The following is an 8,580-nucleotide window of genomic DNA, read 5'->3' on the forward strand; positions in this document are numbered from 1 at the left end:
GCTTTTCCTATACATATGCAGATACATGTGAGTTCTTTGGTCCTCTTTCACCATCCCATCAACAAGAGGTTCTATAGTCTGACTGCAGAGAAGAGCTGTCTAGGAAACTTCTCCGCATCTCTGAAGCCCAGGTTCCTCACCAGGGCCTGAGTGACCTTGCCTGGGTGGATCCCCACAGCTGTCGGTCCCCACAGTGTCTGTGGACAGCCAGGCTAAGCATAAAGTGAACACAGAGCCCACCTGTCCTCAGCAACCACCCGTCCTCAGAGGCTACCCCCTCCTACACCTTGGGTCTATGCTGGCTGCGGGCTGAAGGCAGAATAATGGCCTGGGTTGTGTTGGAAGAGAACAAGAGCAGGACGCTGCGGGGTCCTGAGCTTTCGGTGCTGAGCTGCACGGGTACAGGCTTCAGGGTTGGGGAGGCGAGGCCATGGGGCTTAGGCATGACTTCTGGGTACAGCTGTGCCTCCAGTCCTTTCAGCCAGCCCAGGCCCAGTTCTGGAGCCTAGGTTTCCTTGGGTCCTCAGGGCCCAGTGTCCCATCTCCACTGTGAATAGGCCTTCAGTGTGGGAACGTGTATAAACACAGATACGCATATGTCATTCCTCTGATCATAAGAACACAAGTGTGCATACAACGGACATATGCATGGGCAGTGCCCACCTAGCAGAAGTGCCCACAGAAAAGAGCTTTAAAAAAAAAAAAAAAAAAAAAAAAAAAAAAAAAAAAGAGGATCTCATTATGTATCCTTGTCTGTCCAGAACTCAGATATAAGCCAGGCTACTCTCCAACTCATAAAGATTTGCCTGCATCTGCCTTCTGAGTACTGGGCATGTGCCTGGTTCCAATGGCCCATTTTGAGCAAATGGGACCCATCAGAGTCATGTGCACTGGGTTTTAGCTCCTCTGTAGGGCAGGAAAGGCAAGACCACAGGGAAGCCCAAGAGCAGATGCCTGGCTCTGGTTGGGTCTCGACTCATCCCCAGCACCGAGAGACAGGGGCTTTACCTTGCTCCACATGAGGCAACCCCCTGAAGCCCTGCTTCTGTAGTGCTTTTCATTTGCGTGGGGGTCCCTTTTTCCCTTTGGGAAGCATCGTGAAAGGAGACTTGTAGAGCTGAGTCTATGTTAGCCACAGGTCTGTGTGGGGGCCATGGAGTAGCAAACTGTAGCCAGACAGGGCGGTGGGGCTGCTGGATGAGGAGAAATGATCTACGCCAGCCTTCTAAACTGTGATGAGAACATAGGACCCTGGAGGGTCCTGGGAAGCCAAATGTTCAGGGAGTGAGCTAGTTCTATGCATACTACCTGGCTCCTAGGCTGTGGGAAAGGTGGGTCGTTAGTTCTCATACCTCATATCCTGCCCCGTCCTCTGTCCCCTGGCCATCTATGGCTTAGAGCATGAAGGCCCTCCCACCCCCACAATCCCAGATGAACAAGAGCTGCTACACTTTGCTGATGGGAAGTTACTTTAGTGGGGACAGAGCTGAGGAGATCCAGGAGTTCTGGGAGGCAAAGTGACTCTATCCGTTTCCTTAATCTGCTCTTCCTCTTGCCCACAATGGTCCCCCTGTATCCTCAGGTACCCCTCCCTGTAGCCACTATTATTAGGAGTACTGTCACTGTGAGAATCACCCATCAGGCCACAGAGCCTGGAAAAAGGGCCTCAAAGGGGGATAGAGAACATAACCCAGGTATGGGAAGCACCTTTCTAGAACTCCAGCTCTGTTCTTTCTCAGGGAGAAAGTGCAGCTCAGCCTCCTCTTACCACCAACCCCCACGTCAGACTTTAAAAGGACCTGGCATGGGGAAAGGCCAGGCATGGAGTATGAACAAAGGCAGGTAGCAGGTGCAATTAACCCCAGCTTCCCAGGTGGGGAAGGCACCACAGGGAATCACCTCTATTATCTAAGAGTATTGGTGATTTTTTGTTGCTGTGATAATGTACCATGACTAAAAGTGACTTTTGGAAGACAGTTTACTTTGGCCTACAGAGAGAGAGAGAGAGAGAGAGAGAGAGAGAGAGACAGAGAGACAGAGAGACAGAGAGAGAGACAGAGAGAGAGACAGAGAGAGAATGAGAATGACAACAGGTAGTGTAGCCCAAGCAGGAAGCTGAGAGCTCACACCTCAACCTCAAACTCAAAGCAGAGCAAACTGGAAGTGGGGTGACACTATAAACTCCCCATGTCCATCTACCCCCAGCGATGTAGTTTCTATAGCAAGGCTCTATCATCTAAAGGTTCCATAACCTTGCCAAAGACAGCCACCAATGGGGGACCAGTTGTTCAAATATGTGAGCCTATGAGAGACATTTCTTATTCAAAGCATTATACTAAGAAAACATTTTTTGAGGTAGAAAGAATTATGCTCAATTAGCCATTTGGACTGTTTCTAGACACCAGCAAAGTCCTAGAGAGGGCTGCTTAGGGCCTGAGCCCTATCTCCTGACTCTGTCCGCCCTCTAAATACTCAGTGATCCCTTGCTGATACACACTGAGCCTAGGGCTAGGGGCATGCTGAGGGAGCCAACAATCAATTTAGGAGAATAGGCCAGATGAGGGCAGTGAGGGCCAGGAGAGAGACACAAGATGAGCAAGTTTGGAGAAAGAAAAGGACCATCCACTGGGCACTCATGGTGGGTTTCCCAGAGCAAGCCAGGTTGAATCAGCCTCGGCTGGCCTTGGTCACCCCCAGGGCTGTGACTGTCCAAGGTGTGGAAAAGAAATAAGAATGAGGGGGATCTGAGTAAGTCTGTGCCTGATTTACATCTGCCTACACAGAATTATACCATCCATTTGGAGGCAATTTTCAAGTTAAAATGTTGTCAGAGGGCTGTCACCATTTTGATCTTTTTTTGTTCCTTTCAAACCACCCACATTTTGTAGTTGGGTTGGAACAGGAGTGAGTGGGATAGAGCCTGGTTTAGATCTGGAGATTTTTTGGAATTGTTCAAAGTAGATTTTCAGAAATTATTGAGTTTTCTTTTAGAAAACTTTAATCACGGAGCCCAATCCACCGCTGTTCTGCTGCTTTCAGAATGTTGGGCTAGCCCTGGAGCCCAGGCACCTGCCCCCCGCAGGTACCCCATGCTGTCTTTGGGGATTTCATCGTGCTTCTCCCTTCCACCAGGCTTAGAAATGCCAGATGATCCCACTGCTTGCCTCTAGCCACCATCCAGTTCTATGGAAGTCTCACCAGAGAGGCAGAGTGCCAGGTTCACACCGTGGACTTACCATGGACTTCTTGACTGTGAGCCAGTTGCCTTTTAAGCTGCCAAGCCTGGTCTCAGATAAAACAGGATAAGAAGTGTGAAAGGGGAGGGGAGGGCATATGTGGCGCAAATTCACAGGAGTATTATGATTATTATTGCAATAACTAATCTATGTCTGGTTCAGAAAACATTAGCCGGCAACTGAGCAACAGCTCCAGAGTTCTTGGCATCAGAAGAGGAAGGAGGCTGGGAAAGGAAGGACTTTTGGCCACATTGCTCAGCTGCTGCTCGATAAAGAAATATACAACAACTATGAGTTTAGGTCACATCTGGAGGGCTCTGGGAATGGGAGGTGACTGGCAAGGGACATTGATTATGGATCATTTTCTGCTTTCAACCCCATACCTTCCATCTGTTAATGAAAGTCTAGAAACCAGAGAAGATTGTACATATCAAAAAGGTGAATAGAGAATATGATAAGACCTGAACTAAAAATCAGTGTTCAAAATAACCTCAGCAGACTGAACAGGTAAAACTGAGCAAGGAGCCACAAAAGCTCTGCACGAATTTGGAAAAGGCAAACGTGTAGAGACGTGGGAAGAGAGAAACTCTCCTAACGCGAGTTCACTGCCAGAACGTGGCAGACATTTAAGTTATCCACTTCAGCACTGGATAGCTCCATGAGGCATACCTGGGGGAAGAAAGCAGCCACAGCTTGAAAGTGTGCTTACGTCCCAGATACTAGGATTTCCCCAGGTGAAAGGAAGTGAGCAGGATCAAGACAGTAATAAGGTCTGAGAACTGAAAGTGGTAGGAGGAAGTCATGGTGGAGAAGGCCTGAGTACAATAATGGTAGCAGGTGAACATACCAGAAATTTAGCCTCAGTGACGGCAGTGACACTCTAAGTGAAGTGTATTTGCTGTTGGGGGGTGAGGAGACAGCATAATGCTTTGTAGGGTCAGCATGTGGACATCAGGCAGAGAAGCCCAAGGGGTAGGGAAGGCTGCAAGTAACACATTGTGTGTAGGGGGTGCACATGCCATGGTTCATGATGGTGGGAGTGCGTGTGTCGGAGGACAAGCTGCAGGGGTCAGTTCTTTCTGTTCACCATGAGGGATTGAACTCAGGTTGTGAGGCTTGGCAGCAAGGGCCTTTACCCACTAAGCCATCTCACTGGCCCGACTTTGCCACGTTTACAAAGTGACTGACATAGGGTCCTCACTGCTCTTCCATCCTAACCCACATTTCTTCCTGCTGCATTTCATTTCCCTAATCCTATTGCTAAAGACTCTTAGCTTTTCTTTTATCGTCCAAATCCAATCTATTGCATCTTGGTAATTCTTCCTTCCAAACATATTCAGAATCTGTTCTATCTATTCTACCCCTTGGAGGTACCTATGCCTTAGCTGAGTCCTCAACAACGCCACACATGTGGGTAAGACTCCAACAGACCTCTCTAAGCTTATATTTTATCTCTTATCTGTTCATCCAATGCAATCAGAAGAATCTTTCCAAAGCTTCAACTGTGTCCCTCTTTTGCTGCAAAGCATGGCATGAACCTTCAATGTGTTTCAGATCAAATCTATATTTTCTGGCATGGGCATTTTTTATGTGTTAAATATAAACTATTTCCCACAAGTTCATGTATTGAATGCTTAGTCCACAACTGGTAGAGATATAAAGGTCCTGGAACCTCTAAGAGGACTAGTTGGAGAAAGTAGGCCACTAGGGGGTGGGAGTCAGGGTTTGTCCATTCCCTGTCACTCTCTGTTTCCTGCCCCCATGAGGTAAAGAACCTTCTCTATCACATGTTCCCACTGCCATCATGCTCTACCCAATTGCACATGGACAGAACCTTCTAAAACCAGGAGCCAAAATAAATCTTCCCTCTCTTAAGCTGCTTCTGTTAAATACTGGTCACAGTGACAAGAAAAGAAACTAGGGGGCTGTGATGAGGAGCACTGACTAATCTTGCAAATGCCTAGCACCCACAAGACAGCTAACAACTATCCATAACTCCAGTTCCAGGAAATCTGACACCCTCATCTGGCCTCTTTGGACACTGCATGACATGAGTGCAACTTACATACATGCAGGGAAAACATATAAACACATAAAATAAATTTAAAAAAAATAAAAGGAAATAATATACCATTCCAGGAGATAATGACTTTACTAACTTAGCCCTGACTCAAACTTGGCTAAGCCAGACTTAAGCACCCAGCATGCTCTTAACTTACTGCCTGTTCTTGCCTTTCAGGTAGGCCTCTTTGCCTCTGATTTTGTTCATCTGAATCTACACTACTTTAAACACTGCCCAGGCTTCCCTCCATAGATGGGGGATGGGTGGAGTGGGGTGGGTTCAGATACCTCTGCTGGAAACTCCTTTACCTCTGGTCTCCTTTTGTGTTCATGCCTGCATCTCCTCCATCCCAGCAGTGACCCTAGTGAGCATGGGATGAGGCAAGCTGACTGCATGTGGTGAGAAAGAACAGAGTCATGATGTCTAGAGACCTAGGTTTCGGTTTTCTGCTGCCATTAACTGGTCATGTGACTTGGGTATGGAGGGAAACTTTCCTTCCTTGCACAACAGTGAAGAGATGGATGGATGCGCATGGCCCTTCCAGTTCTGGTAATCTCTTGGCCTGTGCCTGGAAGCTGACTCAGCTTTAGGACTGTCTAGGGAAGTAGTAAGGGAGGCTATGGACAAGCCCTGGAAGAGGGAGAGGGAGATGGGGAGCTGAAAGCTCAGAGGAAGGAAGGGCATGCTGGGCTAATGGGATAATTGGATCCTCCTCAGAGCTGGGGGCTGCCAGGCTGGGGCCAGCTGTTAGAAGCAGACACAAATAGCACAAGCAAACAGGGTGCTGGTGCAGGAAGCAGCTTGCTGAGAGAGGTGGGGGAGGGGTGGGAGAGCCACAGGGCCTGTGGAGGGGACTGGAGGGAAATGAAGGCCCTTTCTGTGAGGATGTTGAGACAGGCCCTTAGGGAGCTTGTATTCTGCCCCTGTAAACTAACATGACAGTTAGGGATGCTGAATTCATTTCTGTTCTAGAGAACATTCTCAGATACCATGGATGCATGCCAGCCTCAAGGGTGTCCTGAAAACTCGTAGACCACAAAGCCCTCCTGCCAGCCCATTGGGGGTCCCTGCAGATGGGACATGTGCTTGACATGCCGTGAGAGTATTTCTGGACTCTTGTAAAATAGTGATTTTGGGCCCTTGCACCAGAGTCTGTATTTTAGGCACCTACTAGATCTGTCAGTGGTATAGGGCACAACACAAAATACATTTTGGAGGGAGGTTTAGTCTTGGAGTCAGAAACCCGGCTTCTAGTCCAATCTATTCAGTGTCACATAATTCATGATCTCCCTGGATCTCAGTTAGTCTATCCATAAGATGGAGGCAGTAAGTAGTCTCCTTCCTGAAGGACTGCTGTGGAGATAAAATGAGATCATGAATGAGGCAGCTGTTAGAAATTTACAAGTGAATGAGTTTATTTGATTTAAGAACGAGTGTTTTGTTCTAGGAGGTCTAGTTTCCTTTGTAAGATGATGCCATTAGACTGGATGCTCTTTATTCAGTTTCTCAAGACAGTTTTGCTGCATAGCCCAGGCTGGCGTCCAACTCATGAGCCTCCTTATGATCCCAAGTGCTGGGATTACAGCCATGTGCAACCATACCTGACACGGATGTCCTTCAAATTCCCTCCTAATTTTAATGACTAATTCTTCTAATATTCTGTGTTGACATTCAAATATAAGACGGTTAATTAGAAGCCACTTTTATCTATGTAGATATAAAATACTAGATATTCGAAAGCTGTATCTACCAATATAGAAAAGACAATATAATCATGACCAATTAGGGTTTATTCCAGGAATTCAAGGATGAATTAACATTAGATTATTAATTAGTGTCATTACTATTGATAAATTAAAGAATTCCACAGGAGCAGCGCAATACATGCAGAAAATATATCTGAATAAAAATTCAACACTGACTAAAAGTAAATACTTACCAAAGTAGAAATAGAAAGGTATTTTCTTAATGCATAAATGGTAATTTAAAAATTAGCATATAAAGTAATGTGTTTCATTATAGCATCCTCATCATATGTTGTTTTTATTCCATTTATGTATTTATTTGTGGGGGGCACACAGGTACCACAGTGCATGTGTGAAGGTCAGAGGACAACCTGCAGCAGTCGGTTCCCTCTTTCCACCACGTGGGTCCCAGGGATGGAACTCAGGTTGTCAGGATGGCGGCAAGCACCTCAACCTGTGAGCTACCTCACCAGACCCATCCCTCATTCTTCTCTTTCATGCCCTGCCACTTATACCCTTCCCCTGTCAGCAGTCCCTTTCCTCTTTTCATGTGACATGTATTATGTATGTTACCATTCTTTCTCTCTCTCTCTCTCTCTCTCTCTCTCTCTCTCTCTCTCTCTCCTTAACACCTCTTTGTCCCCTTTCATGGTCTCAATAAAGGATATTTTTAAAAACCTGTAGAAAATATACTAAATCAGCAAAATTAGACCGGCGTGTTTAGATGCGAGGAATTTCCATGTCACATATACTAAATCAGCAAAATTACAGGTCTTTTCTTTCTAGTCAGGAGTCGATCTATTCTATTCAGTACAGTACCGAAAGTTCTAGAACACAGTAAAATATGAAAAATGAAAGATATGAGGTTGGGAAGGAAAATTAAGTGCCACAATGTGCAGTTGAATTAACTGTCTTTACAGAAAACAGCATTTTTCTTTGGAGTATTATTAGAAATAAAGAGATTTGATCAACACTGTTGGATATAAGATCAGTGTAAAAAGTCAACAGTTTCTATATACCAGTGGAAACTATTATTAGAAGCAACTCAAAATAACTCAGGATAGCAACAAAACCCAGAAGGTATCTGGGGATAAATTAACAAATATGCACAAAAAAAGAAGGCGCAGGGCTTGGTGCACAGCTCAGTGGTACAGTGCGCACTTAGTGTTTGTAAAGCCCTGGGTTCACACAGTGCATACACAAAGAAGACATCTCAAGTATGTGAAGAGATGTGTGATACTTCTGGAAGCAAAGAAGCAATGCTGTAAAACAGGAAATCATCTCTAGATCAATCCGTAAATCAGTTGCAATCTCTTAGAACTGCTAATAATAGTTCTTGAATCTTCTAAAGAGTCATTTGATGAAAAAAAAAGTCAAGAAAAGCCAGAATAATTTTTTTCCTTTTGAAGGTGAATATTTGCCCTAATATATATCAAAAGTATAAGTCAAAGTCAACACAACACTGTGGGGCAGGAACAGGTACACAAATTAGATGACTAGGTCAGGAGCAGACCTGTCTCCCTATGGGAATGTAGTA

The sequence above is a fragment of the Nannospalax galili genome, unplaced genomic scaffold (genome assembly GCF_000622305.1).
Source record: "Nannospalax galili isolate Female #2095 unplaced genomic scaffold, S.galili_v1.0 scaffold658, whole genome shotgun sequence".
NCBI lineage: Eukaryota > Metazoa > Chordata > Mammalia > Rodentia > Spalacidae > Nannospalax > Nannospalax galili.